Source organism: Maylandia zebra, linkage group LG3 (genome assembly GCF_041146795.1).
Source record: "Maylandia zebra isolate NMK-2024a linkage group LG3, Mzebra_GT3a, whole genome shotgun sequence".
Taxonomy (NCBI): domain Eukaryota; kingdom Metazoa; phylum Chordata; class Actinopteri; order Cichliformes; family Cichlidae; genus Maylandia; species Maylandia zebra.
In genome coordinates, this window is record NC_135169.1 from 52,360,401 (window position 1) to 52,388,136 (window position 27,736).

Sequence of the window (27,736 nt, forward strand, 5' to 3'; positions counted from 1 at the left end):
CAGGGCCTGTGGCTCCTGGCTGAGGCCACATACACCACACCAGGGCCTTATTTGCTTCTGAGGCCACTTACACCACACCAGGGCCTGTGGCTGCTGGCTGAGGCCACATACACCACACCAGGGCCTTAGTTGCTATTGAGGCCAATTACACCACACCAGGGCCTGTGGCTCTTGCTCAGGCCACTTACTCCACACCAGGGCCTGTGGCTCTTGCTCAGGCCACTCATATCACACCAGACCCTGTGCTTCTGGCCAAGGCCATCTTCACCAAACCAGGCCCTGTGCTGCTAGCTGTGGCCATGTACAACACACCAGGCCCTGTTCTGGTTCCTGAGGCCATCTTCAACAATCCAGGGCCTGTGCTGTTGGATAAATGCTAAACTGAGCCTTTGGGTTAGGGTATTATGCAAACATGCAGGTATGGTTATAGGATTGTCTTCGTAACTTCAGGTACTTGCCACCTAATCAGTTGAATCCATAAATTGAGACATTGTGCTGGGGCCAGCAGCTTACGGCCATACCACCCTGAGCACGCCCGACCTCGTCTGATCTCGGAAGCTAAGCAGGGCTGGGCTTGGTTAGTACTTGGATGGGAGACTTCCTTGGAATACCTGGTGCTGTAAGCCTTTCATTTTCATGTCATTGAACCGCTTTTGATCCAGAGAAGGGGTGTATTAAAAGACCAAAAGCAGCTGCCCATTAATGAGGGCACATTAACGACATTGCTTTTGGCTCTTTTCCAATGTCTTGTGCTGCTAGCTGATGCCACCTACACCACACCAGGGCCTGAGTGACCGGCTGGGGCCACTTACACCACATCAGGGCCTGTGGCTCTGGCTGAGGCCACTTACACCACACCAGGGCCTGTGGCTGCTGGCTGAGGCCACTTACACCACACCAGGGCCTGTGGCTGCTGGCTGAGGCCACCTACACCACACCAGGGCCTTAGTTGCTATTGAGGCCAATTACACCACACCAGGGTCTGTGGCTCTTGCTCAGGCCACTTACACCACACCAGGGCCTGTGGCTGCTGGCTGAGGCCACTTACACCACACCAGGGCCTGTGGCTGCTGGCTGAGGCCACTTACACCACACCAGGGCCTGTGGCTGCTGGCTGAGGCCACTTACACCACACAAGGGCCTGTGGCTGCTGGCTGAGGCCACCTACACCACACCAGGGCCTGTGGCTTCTGGCTGAGGCCACTTACACCACACCAGGGCCTGTGGCTCTTGCTCAGGCCACTCATATCACACCAGACCCTGTGCTTCTGGCCAAGGCCATCTTCACCAAACCTGGCCCAGTGCTGCTTGCTGTGGCCATGTACAACACACCAGGCCTTGTGCTGCTGGCTGAGGCCACTTACACCACACCAGGGCCTTAGTTGCTATTGAGGCCACTTACACCACACCAGGGCCTTATTTGCTTCTGAGGCCACTTACACCACACCAGGGCCTGTGGCTGCTGGCTGAGGCCACATACACAACACCAGGGCCTTAGTTGCTATTGAGGCCAATTACACCACACCAGGGCCTGTGGCACTGGCTGAGGCCACTTACACCACACCAGGGCCTGTGGCTTCTGGCTGAGGCCACTTACACCACACAAGGGCCTGTGGCTGCTGGCTGAGGCCACCTACACCACACCAGGGCCTGTGGCTCTTGCTCAGGCCACTCATATCACACCAGACCCTGTGCTTCTGGCCGAGACCATCTTCACCAAACCAGGCCCTGTGCTGCTAGCTGTGGCCATGTACAACACACCAGGCCCTGTGCTGGTTCCTGAGGCCATCTTCAACAATCCAGGGCCTGTGCTGTTAGATAAATGCTAAACTGAGCATTTGGGTATTATGCAAACATGCAGGTATGGTTAAAGGATTGTCTTCGTAACTTCAGGTACTTGCCACCTAATCAGTTGAATCCATAAATTGAGACATTGTGCTGGGGCCAGCAGCTTACGGCCATACCACCCTGAGCACGCCCGACCTCGTCTGATCTCGGAAGCTAAGCAGGGCTGGGCTTGGTTGGTACTTGGATGGGAGACTGCCTGGGAATACCTGGTACTGTAAGCCTTTCATTTTCATGTCATTGAACCGCTTTTGATCCAGAGAAGGGGTGTATTAAAAGACCAAAAGCAGCTGCCCATTAATGAGGGCACATTAACGACATTGCTTTTGGCTGTTTTCCAATGTCTTGTGCTGCTAGCTGATGCCACCTACACCACACCAGGGACTGAGTGACCGGCTGGGGCCACTTACACCACATCAGGGCCTGTGGCTGCTGGCTGAGGCCACTTACACCACACCAGGGCCTGTGGCTGCTGGCTGAGGCCACTTACACCACACCAGGGCCTGTGGCTGCTGGCTGAGGCCACCTACACCACACCAGGGCCTTTGTTGCTATTGAGGCCAATTACACCACACCAGGGTCTGTGGCTCTTGGTCAGGCCACTTACACCACACCAGGGCCTGTGGCTGCTGGCTGAGGCCACTTACACCACATCAGGGCATTAGCTGCTATTGAGGCCACTTACACCACACCAGGGCCTGTGGCTGCTGGCTGAGGCTACCTACACCACACCAGGGCATTAGTTGCTATTGAGGCCAATTACACCACACCAGGGTCTGTGGCTCTTGCTCAGGCCACTTACACCACACCAGGGCCTGTGGCACTGGCTGAGGCCACTTACACCACACCAGGGCCTGTGGCTCTGGCTGAGGCCACTTACACCACACCAGGGCCTGTGGCTGCTGGCTGAGGCCACTTACACCACACCAGGGCCTGTGGCTGCTGGCTGAGGCCACTTACACCACACCAGGGCCTGTGGCTGCTGGCTGAGGCCACTTACACCACACCAGGGCCTGTGGCTGCTGGCTGAGGCCACTTACACCACACCAGGGCCTGTGGCTGCTGGCTGAGGCCACTTACACCACACCAGGGCCTTAGTTGCTATTGAGGCCACTTACACCACACCAGGGCCTGTGGCTGCTGGCTGAGGCCACATACACCACACCACGGTCTTATTTGCTTCTGAGGCCACTTACACCACACCAGGGCCTGTGGCTGCTGGCTGAGGCCACATACACCACACCAGAGCCTTAGTTGCTATTGAGGCCACTTACTCCACACCAGGGCCTGTGGCACTGGCTGAGGCCACTTACACCACACCAGGGCCTTAGTTGCTATTGAGGCCAATTACACCACACCAGGGTCTGTGGCTCTTGCTCAGGCCACTTACACCACACCAGGGCCTGTGGCTGCTGGCTGAGGCCACTTACACCACACCAGGGCATTAGTTGCTATTGAGGCCACTTACACCACACCAGGGCCTGTGGCTGCTGGCTGAGGCCACCTACACCACACCAGGGCATTAGTTGCTATTGAGGCCAATTACACCACACCAGGGTCTGTGGCTCTTGCTCAGGCCACTTACACCACACCAGGGCCTGTGGCACTGGCTGAGGCTACTTACACCACACCAGGGCCTGTGGCTCTGGCTGAGGCCACTTACACCACACCAGGGCCTGTGGCTGCTGGCTGAGGCCACTTACACCACACCAGGGCCTGTGGCTGCTGGCTGAGGCCACTTACACCACACCAGTGCCTGTGGCTTCTGGCTGAGGCCACTTACACCACACCAGGGCCTTAGTTGCTATTGAGGCCAATTACACCACACCAGGGTCTGTGACTCTTGCTCAGGCCACTTACACCACACCAGGGCCTGTGGCACTGGCTGAGGCCACTTACACCACACCAGGGCCTGTGGCTGCTGGCTGAGGCCACTTACACCACACCAGGGCCTGTGGCTGCTGGCTGAGGCCACTTACACCACACCAGGGCCTGTGGCTGCTGGCTGAGGGCACTTACACCACACCAGTGCCTGTGGCTTCTGGCTGAGGCCACTTACACCACACCAGGTCCTGTGGCTCTTGCTCAGGCCACTCACATCACACCAGGCCCTGCGCTTCTGGCCGAGGCCATCTTCACCAAACCAGGCCCTGTGCTGCTAGCTGTGGCCATGTACAACACACCAGGCCCTGTGCTGGTTCCTGAGGCCATCTTCAACAATCCAGGGCCTGTGCTGTTAGATAAATGCTAAACTGAGCCTTTGGGTTAGGGTATTATGCAAACATGCAGGTATGGTTAAAGGATTGTCTTCGTAACTTCAGGTACTTGCCACCTAATCAGTTGAATCCATAAATTGAGACATTGTGCTGGGGCCAGCAGCTTACGGCCATACCACCCTGAGCACGCCCGACCTCGTCTGATCTCGGAAGCTAAGCAGGGCTGGGCTTGGTTAGTACTTGGATGGGAGACTGCCTGGGAATACCTGGTGCTGTAAGCCTTTCATTTTCATGTCATTGAACCGCTTTTGATCCAGAGAAGGGGTGTATTAAAAGACCAAAAGCAGCTGCCCATTAATGAGGGCACATTAACGACATTGCTTTTGGCTGTTTTCCAATGTCTTGTGCTGCTAGCTGATGCCACCTACACCACACCAGGGCCTGAGTGACCGGCTGGGGCCACTTACACCACATCAGGGCCTGTGGCTGCTGGCTGAGGCCACTTACACCACACCAGGGCCTGTGGCTGCTGGCTGAGGCCACTTACACCACACCAGGGCCTGTGGCTGCTGGCTGAGGCCACCTACACCACACCAGGGCCTTAGTTGCTATTGAGGCCAATTACACCACACCAGGGTCTGTGGCTCTTGCTCAGGCCACTTACACCACACCAGGGCCTGTGGCACTGGCTGAGGCCACTTACACCACACCAGGGCATTAGTTGCTATTGAGGCCACTTACACCACACCAGGGCCTGTGGCTGCTGGCTGAGGCCACCTACACCACACCAGGGCATTAGTTGCGATTGAGGCCAATTACACCACACCAGGGCCTGTGGCACTGGCTGAGGCCACTTACACCACACCAGGGCCTGTGGCTCTGGCTGAGGCCACTTACACCACACCAGGGCCTGTGGCTGCTGGCTGAGGCCACTTACACCACACCAGGGCCTGTGGCTGCTGGCTGAGGCCACTTACACCACACCAGGGCCTGTGGCTGCTGGCTGAGGCCACTTACACCACACCAGTGCCTGTGGCTTCTGGCTGAGGCCACTTACACCACACCAGGGCCTGTGGCTCTTGCTCAGGCCACTCACATCACACCAGACCCTGCGCTTCTGGCCGAGGCCATCTTCACCAAACCAGGCCCTGTGCTGCTAGCTGTGGCCATGTACAACACACCAGGCCCTGTGCTGGTTCCTGAGGCCATCTTCAACAATCCAGGGCCTGTGCTGTTAGATAAATGCTAAACTGAGCCTTTGGGTTAGGGTATTATGCAAACATGCAGGTATGGTTAAAGGATTGTCTTCGTAACTTCAGGTACTTGCCACCTAATCAGTTGAATCCATAAATTGAGACATTGTGCTGGGGCCAGCAACTTACGGCCATACCACCCTGAGCACGCCTGACCTCGTCTGATCTCGGAAGCTAAGCAGGGCTGGGCTTGGTTAGTACTTGGATGGGAGACTGCCTGGGAATACCTGGTGCTGTAAGCCTTTCATTTTCATGTCATTGAACCGCTTTTGATCCAGAGAAGGGGTGTATTAAAAGACCAAAAGCAGCTGCCCATTAATGAGGGCACATTAACGACATTGCTTTTGGCTCTTTTCCAATGTCTTGTGCTGCTAGCTGATGCCACCTACACCACACCAGGGCCTGAGTGACCGGCTGGGGCCACTTACACCACATCAGGGCCTGTGGCTGCTGGCTGAGGCCACTTACACCACACCAGGGCCTGTGGCTGCTGGCTGAGGCCACCTACACCACACCAGGGCCTTAGTTGCTATTGAGGCCAATTACACCACACCAGGGTCTGTGGCTCTTGCTCAGGCCACTTACACCACACCAGGGCCTGTGGCTGCTGGATGAGGCCACTTACACCACACCAGGGCCTGTGGCTGCTGGCTGAGGCCACTTACACCACACAAGGGCCTGTGGCTGCTGGCTGAGGCCACTTACACCACACCAGGGCCTGTGGCTGCTGGCTGAGGCCACCTACACCACACCAGGGCCTTAGTTGCTATTGAGGCCACTTACACCACACCAGGGCCTGTGGCTGCTGGCTGAGGCCACTTACACCACACCAGGGCCTGTGGCTGCTGGCTGAGGCCACATACACCACACCAGGGCCTGTGGCTGCTGGCTGAGGCCACTTACACCACACCAGGGCCTTAGTTGCTATTGAGGCCACTTACACCACACCAGGGCCTGTGGCTCCTGGCTGAGGCCACATACACCACACCAGGGCCTTAGTTGCTATTGAGGCCAATTACATCACACCAGGGCCTGTGGCTCTTGCTCAGGCCACTTACTCCACACCAGGGCCTGTGGCTCTTGCTCAGGCCACTCATATCACACCAGACCCTGTGCTTCTGGCCAAGGCCATCTTCACCAAACCAGGCCCTGTGCTGCTAGCTGTGGCCATGTACAACACACCAGGCCCTGTTCTGGTTCCTGAGGCCATCTTCAACAATCCAGGGCCTGTGCTGTTGGATAAATGCTAAACTGAGCCTTTGGGTTAGGGTATTATGCAAACATGCAGGTATGGTTATAGGATTGTCTTCGTAACTTCAGGTACTTGCCACCTAATCAGTTGAATCCATAAATTGAGACATTGTGCTGGGGCCAGCAGCTTACGGCCATACCACCCTGAGCACGCCCGACCTCGTCTGATCTCGGAAGCTAAGCAGGGCTGGGCTTGGTTAGTACTTGGATGGGAGACTTCCTTGGAATACCTGGTGCTGTAAGCCTTTCATTTTCATGTCATTGAACCGCTTTTGATCCAGAGAAGGTGTGTATTAAAAGACCAAAAGCAGCTGCCCATTAATGAGGGCACATTAACGACATTGCTTTTGGCTGTTTTCCAATGTCTTGTGCTGCTAGCTGATGCCACCTACACCACACCAGGGCCTGAGTGACCGGCTGGGGCCACTTACACCACACCAGGGCCTGTGGCTGCTGGCTGAGGCCACTTACACCACACCAGGGCCTGTGGCTGCTGGCTGAGGCCACCTACACCACACCAGGGCCTTAGTTGCTATTGAGGCCAATTACACCACACCAGGGTCTGTGGCTCTTGCTCAGGCCACTTACACCACACCAGGGCCTGTGGCTGCTGGCTGAGGCCACTTACACCACACCAGGGCCTGTGGCTGCTGGCTGAGGCCACTTACACCACACCAGGGCCTGTGGCTGCTGGCTGAGGCCACTTACACCACACAAGGGCCTGTGGCTGCTGGCTGAGGCCACCTACACCACACCAGGGCCTGTGGCTTCTGGCTGAGGCCACTTACACCACACCAGGGCCTGTGGCTCTTGCTCAGGCCACTCATATCACACCAGACCCTGTGCTTCTGGCCAAGGCCATCTTCACCAAACCTGGCCCAGTGCTGCTTGCTGTGGCCATGTACAACACACCAGGCCTTGTGCTGCTGGCTGAGGCCACTTACACCACACCAGGGCCTTATTTGCTTCTGAGGCCACTTACACCACACCAGGGCCTGTGGCTGCTGGCTGAGGCCACATACACAACACCAGGGCCTTAGTTGCTATTGAGGCCAATTACACCACACCAGGGCCTGTGGCACTGGCTGAGGCCACTTACACCACACCAGGGCCTGTGGGTTCTGGCTGAGGCCACTTACACCACACAAGGGCCTGTGGCTGCTGGCTGAGGCCACCTACACCACACCAGGGCCTGTGGCTCTTGCTCAGGCCACTCATATCACACCAGACCCTGTGCTTCTGGCCGAGACCATCTTCACCAAACCTGGCCCTGTGCTGCTTGCTGTGGCCATGTACAACACACCAGGCCCTGTGCTGGTTCCAGAGGCCATCTTCAACAATCCAGGGCCTGTGCTGTTAGATAAATGCCAAACTGAGCCTAGGGTATTATGCAAACATGCAGGTATGGTTATAGGATTGTCTTCGTAACTTCAGGTACTTGCCACCTAATCAGTTGAATCCATAAATTGAGACATTGTGCTGGGGCCAGCAGCTTACGGCCATACCACCCTGAGCACGCCCGACCTCATCTGATCTCGGAAGCTAAGCAGGGCTGGGCTTGGTTAGTACTTGGATGGGAGACTTCCTTGGAATACCTGGTGCTGTAAGCCTTTCATTTTCATGTCATTGAACCGCTTTTGATCCAGAGAAGGGGTGTATTAAAAGACCAAAAGCAGCTGCCCATTGATGAGGGCACATTAACGACATTGCTTTTGGCTGTTTTCCAATGTCTTGTGCTGCTAGCTGATGCCACCTACACCACACCAGGGCCTGAGTGACCGGCTGGGGCCACTTACACCACATCAGGGCCTGTGGCTCTGGCTGAGGCCACTTACACCACACCAGGGCCTGTATTTGCTGGATGAGGCGACTTACACCACACCAAGGCCTGTGGCTGCTGCCTGAGGCCACCTACACCACACCAGGGCCTGAGTGACCGGCTGCGGCCACTTACACCACATCAGGGCCTGTGGCTGCTGGCTGAGGCCACTTACACCACACCAGGGCCTGTGGCTGCTGGCTGAGGCCACTTACACCACACCAGGGCATTAGTTGCTATTGAGGCCAATTACACCACACCAGGGCCTGTGGCTCTGGCTGAGGCCACTTACACCACACCAGGGCCTGTGGCTGCTGGATGAGGCGACTTACACCACACCAAGGCCTGTGGCTGCTGGCTGAGGCCACTTACACCACACCAGGGCCTTAGTTGCTATTGAGGCCACTTACACCACACCAGGGCCTGTGGCTGCTGGCTGAGGCCACATACAACACACCACGGCCTTATTTGCTTCTGAGGCCACTTACACCACACCAGGGCCTGTGGCTGCTGGCTGAGGCCACTTACACCACACCAGGGCCTGTGGCTGCTGGCTGAGGCCACCTACACCACACCAGGGCCTTAGTTGCTATTGAGGCCAATTACCCCACACCAGGGTCTGTGGCTCTTGCTCAGGCCACTTACACCACACCAGAGCCTGTGGCTGCTGGCTGAGGCCACTTACACCACACCAGGGCCTGTGGCACTGGCTGAGGCCACTTACACCACACCAGGGCCTTAGTTGCTATTGAGGCCACTTACACCACACCAGGGCCTGTGGCTGCTGGCTGAGGCCACCTACACCACACCAGAGCATTAGTTGCTATTGAGGCCAATTACACCACACCAGGGTCTGTGGCTCTTGCTCAGGCCACTTACACCACACCAGGGCCTGTGGCACTGGCTGAGGCTACTTACACCACACCAGGGCCTGTGGCTCTGGCTGAGGCTACTTACACCACACCAGGGCCTGTGGCTGCTGGCTGAGGCCACTTACACCACACCAGTGCCTGTGGCTTCTGGCTGAGGCCACTTACACCACACCAGGGCCTTAGTTGCTATTGAGGCCAATTACACCACACCAGGGTCTGTGACTCTTGCTCAGGCCACTTACACCACACCAGGGCCTGTGGCACTGGCTGAGGCCACTTACACCACACCAGGGCCTGTGGCTGCTGGCTGAGGCCACTTACACCACACCAGGGCCTGTGGCTGCTGGCTGAGGCCACTTACACCACACCAGGGCCTGTGGCTGCTGGCTGAGGGCACTTACACCACACCAGTGCCTGTGGCTTCTGGCTGAGGCCACTTACACCACACCAGGGCCTGTGGCTCTTGCTCAGGCCACTCACATCACACCAGGCCCTGCGCTTCTGGCCGAGGCCATCTTCACCAAACCAGGCCCTGTGCTGCTAGCTGTGGCCATGTACAACACACCAGGCCCTGTGCTGGTTCCTGAGGCCATCTTCAACAATCCAGGGCCTGTGCTGTTAGATAAATGCTAAACTGAGCCTTTGGGTTAGGGTATTATGCAAACATGCAGGTATGGTTAAAGGATTGTCTTCGTAACTTCAGGTACTTGCCACCTAATCAGTTGAATCCATAAATTGAGACATTGTGCTGGGGCCAGCAGCTTACGGCCATACCACCCTGAGCACGCCCGACCTCGTCTGATCTCGGAAGCTAAGCAGGGCTGGGCTTGGTTAGTACTTGGATGGGAGACTGCCTGGGAATACCTGGTACTGTAAGCCTTTCATTTTCATGTCATTGAACCGCTTTTGATCCAGAGAAGGGGTGTATTAAAAGACCAAAAGCAGCTGCCCATTAATGAGGGCACATTAACGACATTGCTTTTGGCTCTTTTCCAATGTCTTGTGCTGCTAGCTGATGCCACCTACACCACACCAGGGCCTGTGGCTGCTGGCTGAGGCCACTTACACCACACCAGGGCCTGTGGCTGCTGGCTGAGGCCACTTACACCACACCAGGGCCTGTGGCTGCTGGCTGAGGCCACCTACACCACACCAGGGCCTTTGTTGCTATTGAGGCCAATTACACCACACCAGGGTCTGTGGCTCTTGGTCAGGCCACTTACACCACACCAGGGCCTGTGGCTGCTGGCTGAGGCCACTTACACCACATCAGGGCATTAGCTGCTATTGAGGCCACTTACACCACACCAGGGCCTGTGGCTGCTGGCTGAGGCCACCTACACCACACCAGGGCATTAGTTGCTATTGAGGCCAATTACACCACACCAGGGTCTGTGGCTCTTGCTCAGGCCACTTACACCACACCAGGGCCTGTGGCACTGGCTGAGGCCACTTACACCACACCAGGGCCTGTGGCTCTGGCTGAGGCCACTTACACCACACCAGGGCCTGTGGCTGCTGGCTGAGGCCACTTACACCACACCAGGGCCTGTGGCTGCTGGCTGAGGCCACTTACACCACACCAGGGCCTGTGGCTGCTGGCTGAGGCCACTTACACCACACCAGTGCCTGTGGCTTCTGGCTGAGGCCACTTACACCACACCAGGGCCTGTGGCTCTTGCTCAGGCCACTCATATCACACCAGACCCTGTGCTTCTGGCCGAGGCCATCTTCACCAAACCTGGCCCTGTGCTGCTTGCTGTGACCATGTACAACACACCAGGCCCTGTGCTGGTTGCAGAGGCCATGTTCAACAATCCAGGGCCTGTGCTGTTAGATAAATGCCAAACTGAGCCTTTGGGTTAGGGTATTATGCAAACATGCAGGTATGGTTATAGGATTGTCTTCGTAACTTCAGGTACTTGCCACCTAATCAGTTGAATCCATAAATTGAGACATTGTGCTGGGGCCAGCAGCTTACGGCCATACCACCCTGAGCACGCCCGACCTCGTCTGATCTCGGAAGCTAAGCAGGGCTGGGCTTGGTTAGTACTTGGATGGGAGACTGCCTGGGAATACCTGGTACTGTAAGCCTTTCATTTTCATGTCATTGAACCGCTTTTGATCCAGAGAAGGGGTGTATTAAAAGACCAAAAGCAGCTGCCCATTAATGAGGGCACATTAACGACATTGCTTTTGGCTGTTTTCCAATGTCTTGTGCTGCTAGCTGATGCCACCTACACCACACCAGGGACTGAGTGACCGGCTGGGGTCACTTACACCACATCAGGGCCTGTGGCTGCTGGCTGAGGCCACTTACACCACACCAGGGCCTGTGGCTGCTGGCTGAGGCCACCTACACCACACCAGGGCATTAGTTGCTATTGAGGCCAATTACACCACACCAGGGTCTGTGACTCTTGCTCAGGCCACTTACACCACACCAGGGCCTGTGGCACTGGCTGAGGCCACTTACACCACACCAGGGCCTGAGGCTGCTGGCTGAGGCCACTTACACCACACCAGGGCCTGTGGCTGCTGGCTGAGGCCACTTACACCACACCAGGGCCTGTGGCTGCTGGCTGAGGCCACTTACACCACACCAGTGCCTGTGGCTTCTGGCTGAGGCGACTTACACCACACCAAGGCCTGTGGCTGCTGGCTGAGGCCACTTACACCACACCAGGGCTTTAGTTGCTATTGAGGCCACTTACACCACACCAGGGCCTGTGGCTCCTGGCTGAGGCCACATACACCACACCAGGGCCTTATTTGCTTCTGAGGCCACTTACACCACACCAGGGCCTGTGGCTGCTGGCTGAGGCCACATACACCACACCAGGGCCTTAGTTGCTATTGAGGCCAATTACACCACACCAGGGCCTGTGGCTCTTGCTCAGGCCACTTACTCCACACCAGGGCCTGTGGCTCTTGCTCAGGCCACTAATATCACACCAGACCCTGTGCTTCTGGCCAAGGCCATCTTCACCAAACCAGGCCCTGTGCTGCTAGCTGTGGCCATGTACAACACACCAGGCCCTGTTCTGGTTCCTGAGGCCATCTTCAACAATCCAGGGCCTGTGCTGTTGGATAAATGCTAAACTGAGCCTTTGGGTTAGGGTATTATGCAAACATGCAGGTATGGTTATAGGATTGTCTTCGTAACTTCAGGTACTTGCCACCTAATCAGTTGAATCCATAAATTGAGACATTGTGCTGGGGCCAGCAGCTTACGGCCATACCACCCTGAGCACGCCCGACCTCGTCTGATCTCGGAAGCTAAGCAGGGCTGGGCTTGGTTAGTACTTGGATGGGAGACTTCCTTGGAATACCTGGTGCTGTAAGCCTTTCATTTTCATGTCATTGAACCGCTTTTGATCCAGAGAAGGTGTGTATTAAAAGACCAAAAGCAGCTGCCCATTAATGAGGGCACATTAACGACATTGCTTTTGGCTGTTTTCCAATGTCTTGTGCTGCTAGCTGATGCCATCTACACCACACCAGGGCCTGAGTGACCGGCTGGGGCCACTTACACCACACCAGGGCCTGTGGCTGCTGGCTGAGGCCACTTACACCACACCAGGGCCTGTGGCTGCTGGCTGAGGCCACTTACACCACACCAGGGCCTGTGGCTGCTGGCTGAGGCCACCTACACCACACCAGGGCCTTAGTTGCTATTGAGGCCAATTACACCACACCAGGGTCTGTGGCTCTTGCTCAGGCCACTTACACCACACCAGGGCCTGTGGCTGCTGGCTGAGGCCACTTACACCACACCAGGGCCTGTGGCTGCTGGCTGAGGCCACTTACACCACACCAGGGCCTGTGGCTGCTGGCTGAGGCCACTTACACCACACAAGGGCCTGTGGCTGCTGGCTGAGGCCACCTACACCACACCAGGGCCTGTGGCTTCTGGCTGAGGCCACTTACACCACACCAGGGCCTGTGGCTCTTGCTCAGGCCACTCATATCACACCAGACCCTGTGCTTCTGGCCAAGGCCATCTTCACCAAACCTGGCCCAGTGCTGCTTGCTGTGGCCATGTACAACACACCAGGCCTTGTGCTGCTGGCTGAGGCCACTTACACCACACCAGGGCCTTAGTTGCTATTGAGGCCACTTACACCACACCAGGGCCTTATTTGCTTCTGAGGCCACTTACACCACACCAGGGCCTGTGGCTGCTGGCTGAGGCCACATACACAACACCAGGGCCTTAGTTGCTATTGAGGCCAATTACACCACACCAGGGCCTGTGGCACTGGCTGAGGCCACTTACACCACACCAGGGCCTGTGGCTTCTGGCTGAGGCCACTTACACCACACAAGGGCCTGTGGCTGCTGGCTGAGGCCACCTACACCACACCAGGGCCTGTGGCTCTTGCTCAGGCCACTCATATCACACCAGACCCTGTGCTTCTGGCCGAGACCATCTTCACCAAACCTGGCCCTGTGCTGCTTGCTGTGGCCATGTACAACACACCAGGCCCTGTGCTGGTTCCAGAGGCCATCTTCAACAATCCAGGGCCTGTGCTGTTAGATAAATGCCAAACTGAGCCTAGGGTATTATGCAAACATGCAGGTATGGTTATAGGATTGTCTTCGTAACTTCAGGTACTTGCCACCTAATCAGTTGAATCCATAAATTGAGACATTGTGCTGGGGCCAGCAGCTTACGGCCATACCACCCTGAGCACGCCCGACCTCGTCTGATCTCGGAAGCTAAGCAGGGCTGGGCTTGGTTAGTACTTGGATGGGAGACTGCCTGGGAATACCTGGTGCTGTAAGCCTTTCATTTTCATGTCATTGAACCGCTTTTGATCCAGAGAAGGGGTGTATTAAAAGACCAAAAGCAGCTGCCCATTAATGAGGGCACATTAACGACATTGCTTTTGGCTGTTTTCCAATGTCTTGTGCTGCTAGCTGATGCCACCTACACCACACCAGGGCCTGAGTGACCGGCTGGGGCCACTTACACCACATCAGGGCCTGTGGCTGCTGGCTGAGGCCACTTACACCACACCAGGGCCTGTGGCTGCTGGCTGAGGCCACTTACACCACACCAGGGCCTGTGGCTGCTGGCTGAGGCCACCTACACCACACCAGGGCCTTAGTTGCTATTGAGGCCAATTACACCACACCAGGGTCTGTGGCTCTTGCTCAGGCCACTTACACCACACCAGGGCCTGTGGCACTGGCTGAGGCCACTTACACCACACCAGGGCATTAGTTGCTATTGAGGCCACTTACACCACACCAGGGCCTGTGGCTGCTGGCTGAGGCCACCTACACCACACCAGGGCATTAGTTGCGATTGAGGCCAATTACACCACACCAGGGCCTGTGGCACTGGCTGAGGCCACTTACACCACACCAGGGCCTGTGGCTCTGGCTGAGGCCACTTACACCACACCAGGGCCTGTGGCTGCTGGCTGAGGCCACTTACACCACACCAGGGCCTGTGGCTGCTGGCTGAGGCCACTTACACCACACCAGGGCCTGTGGCTGCTGGCTGAGGCCACTTACACCACACCAGTGCCTGTGGCTTCTGGCTGAGGCCACTTACACCACTCCAGGGCCTGTGGCTCTTGCTCAGGCCACTCACATCACACCAGACCCTGCGCTTCTGGCCGAGGCCATCTTCACCAAACCAGGCCCTGTGCTGCTAGCTGTGGCCATGTACAACACACCAGGCCCTGTGCTGGTTCCTGAGGCCATCTTCAACAATCCAGGGCCTGTGCTGTTAGATAAATGCTAAACTGAGCCTTTGGGTTAGGGTATTATGCAAACATGCAGGTATGGTTAAAGGATTGTCTTCGTAACTTCAGGTACTTGCCACCTAATCAGTTGAATCCATAAATTGAGACATTGTGCTGGGGCCAGCAACTTACGGCCATACCACCCTGAGCACGCCTGACCTCGTCTGATCTCGGAAGCTAAGCAGGGCTGGGCTTGGTTAGTACTTGGATGGGAGACTGCCTGGGAATACCTGGAGCTGTAAGCCTTTCATTTTCATGTCATTGAACCGCTTTTGATCCAGAGAAGGGGTGTATTAAAAGACCAAAAGCAGCTGCCCATTAATGAGGGCACATTAACGACATTGCTTTTGGCTCTTTTCCAATGTCTTGTGCTGCTAGCTGATGCCACCTACACCACACCAGGGCCTGAGTGACCGGCTGGGGCCACTTACACCACATCAGGGCCTGTGGCTGCTGGCTGAGGCCACTTACACCACACCAGGGCCTGTGGCTGCTGGCTGAGGCCACCTACACCACACCAGGGCCTTAGTTGCTATTGAGGCCAATTACACCACACCAGGGTCTGTGGCTCTTGCTCAGGCCACTTACACCACACCAGGGCCTGTGGCTGCTGGATGAGGCCACTTACACCACACCAGGGCCTGTGGCTGCTGGCTGAGGCCACTTACACCACACAAGGGCCTGTGGCTGCTGGCTGAGGCCACTTACACCACACCAGGGCCTGTGGCTGCTGGCTGAGGCCACCTACACCACACCAGGGCCTTAGTTGCTATTGAGGCCACTTACACCACACCAGGGCCTGTGGCTGCTGGCTGAGGCCACTTACACCACACCAGGGCCTGTGGCTGCTGGCTGAGGCCACATACACCACACCAGGGCCTGTGGCTGCTGGCTGAGGCCACTTACACCACACCAGGGCCTTAGTTGCTATTGAGGCCACTTACACCACACCAGGGCCTGTGGCTCCTGGCTGAGGCCACATACACCACACCAGGGCCTTAGTTGCTATTGAGGCCAATTACATCACACCAGGGCCTGTGGCTCTTGCTCAGGCCACTTACTCCACACCAGGGCCTGTGGCTCTTGCTCAGGCCACTCATATCACACCAGACCCTGTGCTTCTGGCCAAGGCCATCTTCACCAAACCAGGCCCTGTGCTGCTAGCTGTGGCCATGTACAACACACCAGGCCCTGTTCTGGTTCCTGAGGCCATCTTCAACAATCCAGGGCCTGTGCTGTTGGATAAATGCTAAACTGAGCCTTTGGGTTAGGGTATTATGGAAACATGCAGGTATGGTTATAGGATTGTCTTCGTAACTTCAGGTACTTGCCACCTAATCAGTTGAATCCATAAATTGAGACATTGTGCTGGGGCCAGCAGCTTACGGCCATACCACCCTGAGCACGCCCGACCTCGTCTGATCTCGGAAGCTAAGCAGGGCTGGGCTTGGTTAGTACTTGGATGGGAGACTTCCTTGGAATACCTGGTGCTGTAAGCCTTTCATTTTCATGTCATTGAACCGCTTTTGATCCAGAGAAGGTGTGTATTAAAAGACCAAAAGCAGCTGCCCATTAATGAGGGCACATTAACGACATTGCTTTTGGCTGTTTTCCAATGTCTTGTGCTGCTAGCTGATGCCACCTACACCACACCAGGGCCTGAGTGACCGGCTGGGGCCACTTACACCACATCAGGGCCTGTGGCTCTGGCTGAGGCCACTTACACCACACCAGGGCCTGTGGCTGCTGGCTGAGGCCACTTACACCACACCAGGGCCTGTGGCTGCTGGCTGAGGCCACCTACACCACACCAGGGCCTTAGTTGCTATTGAGGCCAATTACACCACACCAGGGTCTGTGGCTCTTGCTCAGGCCACTTACACCACACCAGGGCCTGTGGCTGCTGGCTGAGGCCACTTACACCACACCAGGGCCTGTGGCTGCTGGCTGAGGCCACTTACACCACACCAGGGCCTGTGGCTGCTGGCTGAGGCCACTTACACCACACAAGGGCCTGTGGCTGCTGGCTGAGGCCACCTACACCACACCAGGGCCTGTGGCTTCTGGCTGAGGCCACTTACACCACACCAGGGCCTGTGGCTCTTGCTCAGGCCACTCATATCACACCAGACCCTGTGCTTCTGGCCAAGGCCATCTTCACCAAACCTGGCCCAGTGCTGCTTGCTGTGGCCATGTACAACACACCAGGCCTTGTGCTGCTGGCTGAGGCCACTTACACCACACCAGGGCCTTAGTTGCTATTGAGGCCAATTACACCACACCAGGGCCTGTGGCTCTTGCTCAGGCGACTTACACCACACCAGGGCCTGTGGCTGCTGGCTGAGGCCACTTACACCACACAAGGGCCTGTGGCTGCTGGCTGAGGCCACCTACACCACACCAGGGCCTGTGGCTGCTGGCTGAGACCACTTACACCACACCAGGGCCTGTGGCTCTTGCTCAGGCCACTTACACCACACCAGGGCCTGTGGCTCTGGCTGAGGCCACTTACACCACACCACGGCCTTATTTGCTTCTGAGGCCACTTACACCACACCAGGGCCTGTGGCTGCTGGCTGAGGCCACATACACCACACCAGGGCCTTAGTTGCTATTGAGGCCAATTACACCACACCAGGGCCTCTGGCACTGGCTGAGGCCACTTACACCACACCAGGGCCTGTGGCTGCTGGCTGAGGCCACTTACACCACACCAGGGCCTGTGGCTGCTGGATGAGGCGACTTACACCACACCAAGGCCTGTGGCTGCTGGCTGAGGCCACTTACACCACACCAGGGCCTTAGTTGCTATTGAGGCCACTTACACCACACCAGGGCCTGTGGCTGCTGGCTGTGGCCATGTACACCACACAAGGGCCTGTGGCTGCTGGCTGAGGCCACATACACCACACCAGGGCCTTAGTTGCTATTGAGGCCAATTACACCACACCAGGGCCTGTGGCACTGGCTGAGGCCACTTACACCACACCAGGGCCTGTGGCTGCTGGCTGAGGCCACTTACACCACACCAGGGCCTGTGGCTGCTGGCTGAGGCCACTTACACCACACCAGGGCCTGTGGCTCTTGCTCAGGCCACTCATATCACACCAGACCCTGTGCTTCTGGCCGAGGCCATCTTCACCCAACCAGGCCCTGTGCTGGTTCCAGAGGCCATCTTCAACAATCCAGGGCCTGTGCTGTTGGATAAATGCCAAACTGAGCCTTTGGGTTAGGGTATTATGCAAACATGCAGTTATGGTTATAGGATTGTCTTCGTAACTTCAGGTACTTGCCACCTAATCAGTTGAATCCATAAATTGAGACATTGTGCTGGGGCCAGCAGCTTACGGCCATACCACCCTGAGCACGCCCGACCTCGTCTGATCTAGGAAGCTAAGCAGGGCTGGGCTTGGTTAGTACTTGGATGGGAGACTGCCTGGGAATACCTGGTGCTGTAAGCCTTTCATTTTCATGTCATTGAACCGCTTTTGATCCAGAGAAGGGGTGTATTAAAAGACCAAAAGCAGCTGCCCATTAATGAGGGCACATTAACGACACTCCTTTTGGCTGTTTTCCAATGTCTTGTGCTGCTAGCTGATGCCACCTACACCACACCAGGGCCTGAGTGACCGGCTGGGGCCACTTACACCACATCAGGGCCTGTGGCTCTGGCTCAGGCCACTTACACCACACCAGGGCCTGTGGCTGCTGGCTGAGGCCACATACACAACACCAGGGCTTTAGTTGCTATTGAGGCCAATTACACCACACCAGGGTCTGTGACTCTTGCTCAGGCCACTTACACCACACCAGGGCCTGTGGCACTGGCTGAGGCCACTTACACCACACCAGGGCCTGTGGCTGCTGGCTGAGGCCACTTACACCACACCAGGGCCTGTGGCTGCTGGCTGAGGCCACTTACACCACACCAGGGCCTGTGGCTGCTGGCTGAGGGCACTTACACCACACCAGTGCCTGTGGCTTCTGGCTGAGGCCACTTACACCACACCAGGGCCTGTGGCTCTTGCTCAGGCCACTCACATCACACCAGGCCCTGCGCTTCTGGCCGAGGCCATCTTCACCAAACCAGGCCCTGTGCTGCTAGCTGTGGCCATGTACAACACACCAGGCCCTGTGCTGGTTCCTGAGGCCATCTTCAACAATCCAGGGCCTGTGCTGTTAGATAAATGCTAAACTGAGCCTTTGGGTTAGGGTATTATGCAAACATGCAGGTATGGTTAAAGGATTGTCTTCGTAACTTCAGGTACTTGCCACCTAATCAGTTGAATCCATAAATTGAGACATTGTGCTGGGGCCAGCAGCTTACGGCCATACCACCCTGAGCACGCCCGACCTCGTCTGATCTCGGAAGCTAAGCAGGGCTGGGCTTGGTTGGTACTTGGATGGGAGACTGCCTGGGAATACCTGGTACTGTAAGCCTTTCATTTTCATGTCATTGAACCGCTTTTGATCCAGAGAAGGGGTGTATTAAAAGACCAAAAGCAGCTGCCCATTAATGAGGGCACATTAACGACATTGCTTTTGGCTCTTTTCCAATGTCTTGTGCTGCTAGCTGATGCCACCTACACCACACCAGGGACTGAGTGACCGGCTGGGGCCACTTACACCACATCAGGGCCTGTGGCTGCTGGCTGAGGCCACTTACACCACACCAGGGCCTGTGGCTGCTGGCTGAGGCCACTTACACCACACCAGGGCCTGTGGCTGCTGGCTGAGGCCACCTACACCACACCAGGGCCTTTGTTGCTATTGAGGCCAATTACACCACACCAGGGTCTGTGGCTCTTGGTCAGGCCACTTACACCACACCAGGGCCTGTGGCTGCTGGCTGAGGCCACTTACACCACATCAGGGCATTAGCTGCTATTGAGGCCACTTACACCACACCAGGGCCTGTGGCTGCTGGCTGAGGCTACCTACACCACACCAGGGCATTAGTTGCTATTGAGGCCAATTACACCACACCAGGGTCTGTGGCTCTTGCTCAGGCCACTTACACCACACCAGGGCCTGTGGCACTGGCTGAGGCCACTTACACCACACCAGGGCCTGTGGCTCTGGCTGAGGCCACTTACACCACACCAGGGCCTGTGGCTGCTGGCTGAGGCCACTTACACCACACCAGGGCCTGTGGCTGCTGGCTGAGGCCACTTACACCACACCAGGGCCTGTGGCTGCTGGCTGAGGCCACTTACACCACACCAGGGCCTGTGGCTGCTGGCTGAGGCCACTTACACCACACCAGGGCCTGTGGCTGCTGGCTGAGGCCACTTACACCACACCAGGGCCTTAGTTGCTATTGAGGCCACTTACACCACACCAGGGCCTGTGGCTGCTGGCTGAGGCCACATACACCACACCACGGTCTTATTTGCTTCTGAGGCCACTTACACCACACCAGGGCCTGTGGCTGCTGGCTGAGGCCACATACACCACACCAGAGCCTTAGTTGCTATTGAGGCCACTTACTCCACACCAGGGCCTGTGGCACTGGCTGAGGCCACTTACACCACACCAGGGCCTTAGTTGCTATTGAGGCCAATTACACCACACCAGGGTCTGTGGCTCTTGCTCAGGCCACTTACACCACACCAGGGCCTGTGGCTGCTGGCTGAGGCCACTTACACCACACCAGGGCATTAGTTGCTATTGAGGCCACTTACACCACACCAGGGCCTGTGGCTGCTGGCTGAGGCCACCTACACCACACCAGGGCATTAGTTGCTATTGAGGCCAATTACACCACACCAGGGTCTGTGGCTCTTGCTCAGGCCACTTACACCACACCAGGGCCTGTGGCACTGGCTGAGGCTACTTACACCACACCAGGGCCTGTGGCTCTGGCTGAGGCCACTTACACCACACCAGGGCCTGTGGCTGCTGGCTGAGGCCACTTACACCACACCAGGGCCTGTGGCTGCTGGCTGAGGCCACTTACACCACACCAGTGCCTGTGGCTTCTGGCTGAGGCCACTTACACCACACCAGGGCCTTAGTTGCTATTGAGGCCAATTACACCACACCAGGGTCTGTGACTCTTGCTCAGGCCACTTACACCACACCAGGGCCTGTGGCACTGGCTGAGGCCACTTACACCACACCAGGGCCTGTGGCTGCTGGCTGAGGCCACTTACACCACACCAGGGCCTGTGGCTGCTGGCTGAGGCCACTTACACCACACCAGGGCCTGTGGCTGCTGGCTGAGGGCACTTACACCACACCAGTGCCTGTGGCTTCTGGCTGAGGCCACTTACACCACACCAGGTCCTGTGGCTCTTGCTCAGGCCACTCACATCACACCAGGCCCTGCGCTTCTGGCCGAGGCCATCTTCACCAAACCAGGCCCTGTGCTGCTAGCTGTGGCCATGTACAACACACCAGGCCCTGTGCTGGTTCCTGAGGCCATCTTCAACAATCCAGGGCCTGTGCTGTTAGATAAATGCTAAACTGAGCCTTTGGGTTAGGGTATTATGCAAACATGCAGGTATGGTTAAAGGATTGTCTTCGTAACTTCAGGTACTTGCCACCTAATCAGTTGAATCCATAAATTGAGACATTGTGCTGGGGCCAGCAGCTTACGGCCATACCACCCTGAGCACGCCCGACCTCGTCTGATCTCGGAAGCTAAGCAGGGCTGGGCTTGGTTAGTACTTGGATGGGAGACTGCCTGGGAATACCTGGTGCTGTAAGCCTTTCATTTTCATGTCATTGAACCGCTTTTGATCCAGAGAAGGGGTGTATTAAAAGACCAAAAGCAGCTGCCCATTAATGAGGGCACATTAACGACATTGCTTTTGGCTCTTTTCCAATGTCTTGTGCTGCTAGCTGATGCCACCTACACCACACCAGGGCCTGAGTGACCGGCTGGGGCCACTTACACCACATCAGGGCCTGTGGCTGCTGGCTGAGGCCACTTACACCACACCAGGGCCTGTGGCTGCTGGCTGAGGCCACTTACACCACACCAGGGCCTGTGGCTGCTGGCTGAGGCCACCTACACCACACCAGGGCCTTAGTTGCTATTGAGGCCAATTACACCACACCAGGGTCTGTGGCTCTTGCTCAGGCCACTTACACCACACCAGGGCCTGTGGCACTGGCTGAGGCCACTTACACCACACCAGGGCATTAGTTGCTATTGAGGCCACTTACACCACACCAGGGCCTGTGGCTGCTGGCTGAGGCCACCTACACCACACCAGGGCATTAGTTGCGATTGAGGCCAATTACACCACACCAGGGCCTGTGGCACTGGCTGAGGCCACTTACACCACACCAGGGCCTGTGGCTCTGGCTGAGGCCACTTACACCACACCAGGGCCTGTGGCTGCTGGCTGAGGCCACTTACACCACACCAGGGCCTGTGGCTGCTGGCTGAGGCCACTTACACCACACCAGGGCCTGTGGCTGCTGGCTGAGGCCACTTACACCACACCAGTGCCTGTGGCTTCTGGCTGAGGCCACTTACACCACACCAGGGCCTGTGGCTCTTGCTCAGGCCACTCACATCACACCAGACCCTGCGCTTCTGGCCGAGGCCATCTTCACCAAACCAGGCCCTGTGCTGCTAGCTGTGGCCATGTACAACACACCAGGCCCTGTGCTGGTTCCTGAGGCCATCTTCAACAATCCAGGGCCTGTGCTGTTAGATAAATGCTAAACTGAGCCTTTGGGTTAGGGTATTATGCAAACATGCAGGTATGGTTAAAGGATTGTCTTCGTAACTTCAGGTACTTGCCACCTAATCAGTTGAATCCATAAATTGAGACATTGTGCTGGGGCCAGCAACTTACGGCCATACCACCCTGAGCACGCCTGACCTCGTCTGATCTCGGAAGCTAAGCAGGGCTGGGCTTGGTTAGTACTTGGATGGGAGACTGCCTGGGAATACCTGGTGCTGTAAGCCTTTCATTTTCATGTCATTGAACCGCTTTTGATCCAGAGAAGGGGTGTATTAAAAGACCAAAAGCAGCTGCCCATTAATGAGGGCACATTAACGACATTGCTTTTGGCTCTTTTCCAATGTCTTGTGCTGCTAGCTGATGCCACCTACACCACACCAGGGCCTGAGTGACCGGCTGGGGCCACTTACACCACATCAGGGCCTGTGGCTGCTGGCTGAGGCCACTTACACCACACCAGGGCCTGTGGCTGCTGGCTGAGGCCACCTACACCACACCAGGGCCTTAGTTGCTATTGAGGCCAATTACACCACACCAGGGTCTGTGGCTCTTGCTCAGGCCACTTACACCACACCAGGGCCTGTGGCTGCTGGATGAGGCCACTTACACCACACCAGGGCCTGTGGCTGCTGGCTGAGGCCACTTACACCACACAAGGGCCTGTGGCTGCTGGCTGAGGCCACTTACACCACACCAGGGCCTGTGGCTGCTGGCTGAGGCCACCTACACCACACCAGGGCCTTAGTTGCTATTGAGGCCACTTACACCACACCAGGGCCTGTGGCTGCTGGCTGAGGCCACTTACACCACACCAGGGCCTGTGGCTGCTGGCTGAGGCCACATACACCACACCAGGGCCTGTGGCTGCTGGCTGAGGCCACTTACACCACACCAGGGCCTTAGTTGCTATTGAGGCCACTTACACCACACCAGGGCCTGTGGCTCCTGGCTGAGGCCACATACACCACACCAGGGCCTTAGTTGCTATTGAGGCCAATTACATCACACCAGGGCCTGTGGCTCTTGCTCAGGCCACTTACTCCACACCAGGGCCTGTGGCTCTTGCTCAGGCCACTCATATCACACCAGACCCTGTGCTTCTGGCCAAGGCCATCTTCACCAAACCAGGCCCTGTGCTGCTAGCTGTGGCCATGTACAACACACCAGGCCCTGTTCTGGTTCCTGAGGCCATCTTCAACAATCCAGGGCCTGTGCTGTTGGATAAATGCTAAACTGAGCCTTTGGGTTAGGGTATTATGCAAACATGCAGGTATGGTTATAGGATTGTCTTCGTAACTTCAGGTACTTGCCACCTAATCAGTTGAATCCATAAATTGAGACATTGTGCTGGGGCCAGCAGCTTACGGCCATACCACCCTGAGCACGCCCGACCTCGTCTGATCTCGGAAGCTAAGCAGGGCTGGGCTTGGTTAGTACTTGGATGGGAGACTTCCTTGGAATACCTGGTGCTGTAAGCCTTTCATTTTCATGTCATTGAACCGCTTTTGATCCAGAGAAGGTGTGTATTAAAAGACCAAAAGCAGCTGCCCATTAATGAGGGCACATTAACGACATTGCTTTTGGCTGTTTTCCAATGTCTTGTGCTGCTAGCTGATGCCACCTACACCACACCAGGGCCTGAGTGACCGGCTGGGGCCACTTACACCACATCAGGGCCTGTGGCTCTGGCTGAGGCCACTTACACCACACCAGGGCCTGTGGCTGCTGGCTGAGGCCACTTACACCACACCAGGGCCTGTGGCTGCTGGCTGAGGCCACCTACACCACACCAGGGCCTTAGTTGCTATTGAGGCCAATTACACCACACCAGGGTCTGTGGCTCTTGCTCAGGCCACTTACACCACACCAGGGCCTGTGGCTGCTGGCTGAGGCCACTTACACCACACCAGGGCCTGTGGCTGCTGGCTGAGGCCACTTACACCACACCAGGGCCTGTGGCTGCTGGCTGAGGCCACTTACACCACACAAGGGCCTGTGGCTGCTGGCTGAGGCCACCTACACCACACCAGGGCCTGTGGCTTCTGGCTGAGGCCACTTACACCACACCAGGGCCTGTGGCTCTTGCTCAGGCCACTCATATCACACCAGACCCTGTGCTTCTGGCCAAGGCCATCTTCACCAAACCTGGCCCAGTGCTGCTTGCTGTGGCCATGTACAACACACCAGGCCTTGTGCTGCTGGCTGAGGCCACTTACACCACACCAGGGCCTTATTTGCTTCTGAGGCCACTTACACCACACCAGGGCCTGTGGCTGCTGGCTGAGGCCACATACACAACACCAGGGCCTTAGTTGCTATTGAGGCCAATTACACCACACCAGGGCCTGTGGCACTGGCTGAGGCCACTTACACCACACCAGGGCCTGTGGGTTCTGGCTGAGGCCACTTACAACACACAAGGGCCTGTGGCTGCTGGCTGAGGCCACCTACACCACACCAGGGCCTGTGGCTCTTGCTCAGGCCACTCATATCACACCAGACCCTGTGCTTCTGGCCGAGACCATCTTCACCAAACCTGGCCCTGTGCTGCTTGCTGTGGCCATGTACAACACACCAGGCCCTGTGCTGGTTCCAGAGGCCATCTTCAACAATCCAGGGCCTGTGCTGTTAGATAAATGCCAAACTGAGCCTAGGGTATTATGCAAACATGCAGGTATGGTTATAGGATTGTCTTCGTAACTTCAGGTACTTGCCACCTAATCAGTTGAATCCATAAATTGAGACATTGTGCTGGGGCCAGCAGCTTACGGCCATACCACCCTGAGCACGCCCGACCTCATCTGATCTCGGAAGCTAAGCAGGGCTGGGCTTGGTTAGTACTTGGATGGGAGACTTCCTTGGAATACCTGGTGCTGTAAGCCTTTCATTTTCATGTCATTGAACCGCTTTTGATCCAGAGAAGGGGTGTATTAAAAGACCAAAAGCAGCTGCCCATTGATGAGGGCACATTAACGACATTGCTTTTGGCTGTTTTCCAATGTCTTGTGCTGCTAGCTGATGCCACCTACACCACACCAGGGCCTGAGTGACCGGCTGGGGCCACTTACACCACATCAGGGCCTGTGGCTCTGGCTGAGGCCACTTACACCACACCAGGGCCTGTATTTGCTGGATGAGGCGACTTACACCACACCAAGGCCTGTGGCTGCTGGCTGAGGCCACCTACACCACACCAGGGCCTGAGTGACCGGCTGCGGCCACTTACACCACATCAGGGCCTGTGGCTGCTGGCTGAGGCCACTTACACCACACCAGGGCCTGTGGCTGCTGGCTGAGGCCACTTACACCACACCAGGGCATTAGTTGCTATTGAGGCCAATTACACCACACCAGGGCCTGTGGCTCTGGCTGAGGCCACTTACACCACACCAGGGCCTGTGGCTGCTGGATGAGGCGACTTACACCACACCAAGGCCTGTGGCTGCTGGCTGAGGCCACTTACACCACACCAGGGCCTTAGTTGCTATTGAGGCCACTTACACCACACCAGGGCCTGTGGCTGCTGGCTGAGGCCACATACAACACACCACGGCCTTATTTGCTTCTGAGGCCACTTACACCACACCAGGGCCTGTGGCTGCTGGCTGAGGCCACTTACACCACACCAGGGCCTGTGGCTGCTGGCTGAGGCCACCTACACCACACCAGGGCCTTAGTTGCTATTGAGGCCAATTACCCCACACCAGGGTCTGTGGCTCTTGCTCAGGCCACCTACACCACACCAGAGCCTGTGGCTGCTGGCTGAGGCCACTTACACCACACCAGGGCCTGTGGCACTGGCTGAGGCCACTTACACCACACCAGGGCCTTAGTTGCTATTGAGGCCACTTACACCACACCAGGGCCTGTGGCTGCTGGCTGAGGCCACCTACACCACACCAGAGCATTAGTTGCTATTGAGGCCAATTACACCACACCAGGGTCTGTGGCTCTTGCTCAGGCCACTTACACCACACCAGGGCCTGTGGCACTGGCTGAGGCTACTTACACCACACCAGGGCCTGTGGCTCTGGCTGAGGCTACTTACACCACACCAGGGCCTGTGGCTGCTGGCTGAGGCCACTTACACCACACCAGTGCCTGTGGCTTCTGGCTGAGGCCACTTACACCACACCAGGGCCTTAGTTGCTATTGAGGCCAATTACACCACACCAGGGTCTGTGACTCTTGCTCAGGCCACTTACACCACACCAGGGCCTGTGGCACTGGCTGAGGCCACTTACACCACACCAGGGCCTGTGGCTGCTGGCTGAGGCCACTTACACCACACCAGGGCCTGTGGCTGCTGGCTGAGGCCACTTACACCACACCAGGGCCTGTGGCTGCTGGCTGAGGGCACTTACACCACACCAGTGCCTGTGGCTTCTGGCTGAGGCCACTTACACCACACCAGGGCCTGTGGCTCTTGCTCAGGCCACTCACATCACACCAGGCCCTGCGCTTCTGGCCGAGGCCATCTTCACCAAACCAGGCCCTGTGCTGCTAGCTGTGGCCATGTACAACACACCAGGCCCTGTGCTGGTTCCTGAGGCCATCTTCAACAATCCAGGGCCTGTGCTGTTAGATAAATGCTAAACTGAGCCTTTGGGTTAGGGTATTATGCAAACATGCAGGTATGGTTAAAGGATTGTCTTCGTAACTTCAGGTACTTGCCACCTAATCAGTTGAATCCATAAATTGAGACATTGTGCTGGGGCCAGCAGCTTACGGCCATACCACCCTGAGCACGCCCGACCTCGTCTGATCTCGGAAGCTAAGCAGGGCTGGGCTTGGTTAGTACTTGGATGGGAGACTGCCTGGGAATACCTGGTACTGTAAGCCTTTCATTTTCATGTCATTGAACCGCTTTTGATCCAGAGAAGGGGTGTATTAAAAGACCAAAAGCAGCTGCCCATTAATGAGGGCACATTAACGACATTGCTTTTGGCTCTTTTCCAATGTCTTGTGCTGCTAGCTGATGCCACCTACACCACACCAGGGCCTGTGGCTGCTGGCTG

General features: G+C 56.7%; 19 non-coding genes across 19 annotated transcripts; all 19 read left to right on the plus strand.

The window, feature by feature from the left end:
• Window positions 1-507: 507 nt before the first annotated feature.
• Window positions 508-626, plus strand: LOC143418027 (5S ribosomal RNA). The gene has a single exon (XR_013098175.1). It is a non-coding gene; the product is annotated as a 5S ribosomal RNA (ribosomal RNA).
• Window positions 627-1,950: 1,324 nt separating this feature from the next.
• Window positions 1,951-2,069, plus strand: LOC143417415 (5S ribosomal RNA). Its single transcript, XR_013097636.1, has one exon. It is a non-coding gene; the product is annotated as a 5S ribosomal RNA (ribosomal RNA).
• A 2,154-nt stretch (window positions 2,070-4,223) lies between these two features.
• Window positions 4,224-4,342, plus strand: LOC143417777 (5S ribosomal RNA). Its single transcript, XR_013097925.1, has one exon. It is a non-coding gene; the product is annotated as a 5S ribosomal RNA (ribosomal RNA).
• Window positions 4,343-5,437: 1,095 nt separating this feature from the next.
• On the plus strand, window positions 5,438-5,556 carry LOC143417386 (5S ribosomal RNA). Its single transcript, XR_013097607.1, has one exon. It is a non-coding gene; the product is annotated as a 5S ribosomal RNA (ribosomal RNA).
• Window positions 5,557-6,691: 1,135 nt separating this feature from the next.
• Window positions 6,692-6,810, plus strand: LOC143418028 (5S ribosomal RNA). The gene has a single exon (XR_013098176.1). It is a non-coding gene; the product is annotated as a 5S ribosomal RNA (ribosomal RNA).
• A 1,246-nt stretch (window positions 6,811-8,056) lies between these two features.
• Window positions 8,057-8,175, plus strand: LOC143417858 (5S ribosomal RNA). Its single transcript, XR_013098005.1, has one exon. It is a non-coding gene; the product is annotated as a 5S ribosomal RNA (ribosomal RNA).
• Window positions 8,176-10,016: 1,841 nt separating this feature from the next.
• LOC143417252 (5S ribosomal RNA) lies at window positions 10,017-10,135 on the plus strand. Its single transcript, XR_013097470.1, has one exon. It is a non-coding gene; the product is annotated as a 5S ribosomal RNA (ribosomal RNA).
• Window positions 10,136-11,231: 1,096 nt separating this feature from the next.
• LOC143417253 (5S ribosomal RNA) lies at window positions 11,232-11,350 on the plus strand. Its single transcript, XR_013097471.1, has one exon. It is a non-coding gene; the product is annotated as a 5S ribosomal RNA (ribosomal RNA).
• A 1,134-nt stretch (window positions 11,351-12,484) lies between these two features.
• Window positions 12,485-12,603, plus strand: LOC143418029 (5S ribosomal RNA). Its single transcript, XR_013098177.1, has one exon. It is a non-coding gene; the product is annotated as a 5S ribosomal RNA (ribosomal RNA).
• A 1,324-nt stretch (window positions 12,604-13,927) lies between these two features.
• LOC143417778 (5S ribosomal RNA) lies at window positions 13,928-14,046 on the plus strand. Its single transcript, XR_013097926.1, has one exon. It is a non-coding gene; the product is annotated as a 5S ribosomal RNA (ribosomal RNA).
• Window positions 14,047-15,141: 1,095 nt separating this feature from the next.
• Window positions 15,142-15,260, plus strand: LOC143417515 (5S ribosomal RNA). Its single transcript, XR_013097737.1, has one exon. It is a non-coding gene; the product is annotated as a 5S ribosomal RNA (ribosomal RNA).
• A 1,135-nt stretch (window positions 15,261-16,395) lies between these two features.
• LOC143418030 (5S ribosomal RNA) lies at window positions 16,396-16,514 on the plus strand. The gene has a single exon (XR_013098178.1). It is a non-coding gene; the product is annotated as a 5S ribosomal RNA (ribosomal RNA).
• Window positions 16,515-18,357: 1,843 nt separating this feature from the next.
• LOC143417466 (5S ribosomal RNA) lies at window positions 18,358-18,476 on the plus strand. The gene has a single exon (XR_013097687.1). It is a non-coding gene; the product is annotated as a 5S ribosomal RNA (ribosomal RNA).
• Window positions 18,477-19,336: 860 nt separating this feature from the next.
• Window positions 19,337-19,455, plus strand: LOC143417416 (5S ribosomal RNA). Its single transcript, XR_013097637.1, has one exon. It is a non-coding gene; the product is annotated as a 5S ribosomal RNA (ribosomal RNA).
• A 2,154-nt stretch (window positions 19,456-21,609) lies between these two features.
• LOC143417779 (5S ribosomal RNA) lies at window positions 21,610-21,728 on the plus strand. Its single transcript, XR_013097927.1, has one exon. It is a non-coding gene; the product is annotated as a 5S ribosomal RNA (ribosomal RNA).
• Window positions 21,729-22,823: 1,095 nt separating this feature from the next.
• LOC143417387 (5S ribosomal RNA) lies at window positions 22,824-22,942 on the plus strand. Its single transcript, XR_013097608.1, has one exon. It is a non-coding gene; the product is annotated as a 5S ribosomal RNA (ribosomal RNA).
• Window positions 22,943-24,077: 1,135 nt separating this feature from the next.
• Window positions 24,078-24,196, plus strand: LOC143418031 (5S ribosomal RNA). The gene has a single exon (XR_013098179.1). It is a non-coding gene; the product is annotated as a 5S ribosomal RNA (ribosomal RNA).
• A 1,285-nt stretch (window positions 24,197-25,481) lies between these two features.
• Window positions 25,482-25,600, plus strand: LOC143417860 (5S ribosomal RNA). The gene has a single exon (XR_013098007.1). It is a non-coding gene; the product is annotated as a 5S ribosomal RNA (ribosomal RNA).
• Window positions 25,601-27,441: 1,841 nt separating this feature from the next.
• On the plus strand, window positions 27,442-27,560 carry LOC143417254 (5S ribosomal RNA). Its single transcript, XR_013097472.1, has one exon. It is a non-coding gene; the product is annotated as a 5S ribosomal RNA (ribosomal RNA).
• The last annotated feature ends 176 nt before the right edge of the window (window positions 27,561-27,736 follow it).